Source organism: Merops nubicus, unplaced genomic scaffold (assembly GCF_000691845.1).
Source record: "Merops nubicus isolate BGI_N331 unplaced genomic scaffold, ASM69184v1 scaffold35564, whole genome shotgun sequence".
Lineage (NCBI taxonomy): Eukaryota > Metazoa > Chordata > Aves > Coraciiformes > Meropidae > Merops > Merops nubicus.
Genome location: NW_008607299.1, coordinates 45,807 through 47,147, shown reverse-complemented (window position 1 = coordinate 47,147; position 1,341 = coordinate 45,807).

Below are 1,341 nucleotides of genomic sequence, written 5' to 3'. Positions count from 1 at the left end.
TCCCACAGGGTCCCCGCGGCACAGAGGGGGGTCCCGGTGCCCTCGTCACCTCCCAACACCCAGCTCACCCCACCTGCGGGTAGCAATGCTCCCGCCAGGCTGGGGAGGGGGAGCAAAGGGTGTTCCAGGGGATTTCTTTGCCTTTCTGGACTCGGAACACTACACGGGGGTGTGGAAGTGTGTGGCTGTCCCTGCCCAGCCCCCTTGAGCTTGTCACGGCCGGTGCCACATGTCCTGGCCATGTCCCCATCCCTCCTGTCTGCAGCACTGCATTGGGGCAGCACAAGTGCATTGGCATTTATGTGGGGAGGGGACAACTCACGGCCAAACCTGCCTTTTTTTGTTTTATTTTGTTTTGTGTTTGGTTTTTTTTTTTCCCTTTTTTTCTTGCGGATAAGCCTCTTATTTTAAATTAAAAGCAACAAAGCTGACACGTGGGCTGAGTCTGTGCAGTGGGTGCTTTGGGACAATGACTGCAGGGTGGGACAAGGCTTTTGGGGTATGGTGGGGGCTCCCCCTCTCAATAGGGTCAAGCTGGGAAGGGATGGCAGCGGGAGGAGATGGCACGTGGGGGATTTTGTCCAAGTTTCCCATTGGAAAGGGGATGGGCTGGAGAGGTGAGCCCTGTGCTGCTGGTGAGGAGCTGTGCCAGCACTGGAAGGCAGTGGGGTGCCCTGCCCAGGGATGGGCAGCAGGGGCTCAGAGTGGCTGGCACTGGCAGCTTTTTGCTCCTCTCCCAGCTCCCTGCAGGCAGCAGAGGCTTTGGGGAGGGCTTGGCCACTGACCAAAGCTACTCCCTCTGTACCTGTCACTGATGAGGTCTCACTTCAAATCCTGGGTTCAGTTTTGGGCCCCTCACTGCAGGAAGGACACTGAGGGGCTGAAGCGTGGGCAGACACAGCTCCCTGACAGGAGGTTGGAGCTGGGTGGGTGAGCCCAGCAATAAAGAGCATCACAGCCCTGTCAGCCAAAGCACATGGCACTTGGGGCTGCCGAGAGCCCTGCCACAGTGGGCAGGTCCCCAACATTGCCCCAGCCTGTGCCCAGCACCTGGGTTCCTCTGGCTACACCAGGCAGCTCTACAGGGTGCATCCTCTGTGGGGTCACGCAGAAGGAACAGCAAAAAAGGCAGATGATTGCTATTTGTTGGGGGTTTTGGGGCTTGTTTTAGCTACAATGATTAATAATTTTAAATCTGGAGTTCCCTTTGCCCCCACCCTGCAAGGGGGTGGCTTTGCTCAAGCTGCAGAAGGTCCCTGGGAGCTGCCACGTCCCGGGGAATTAAAGGCATCACTCTCCTGAGTGCCTGAGCAGCATCTGCTCTATCGGTGGGCAGAGCAG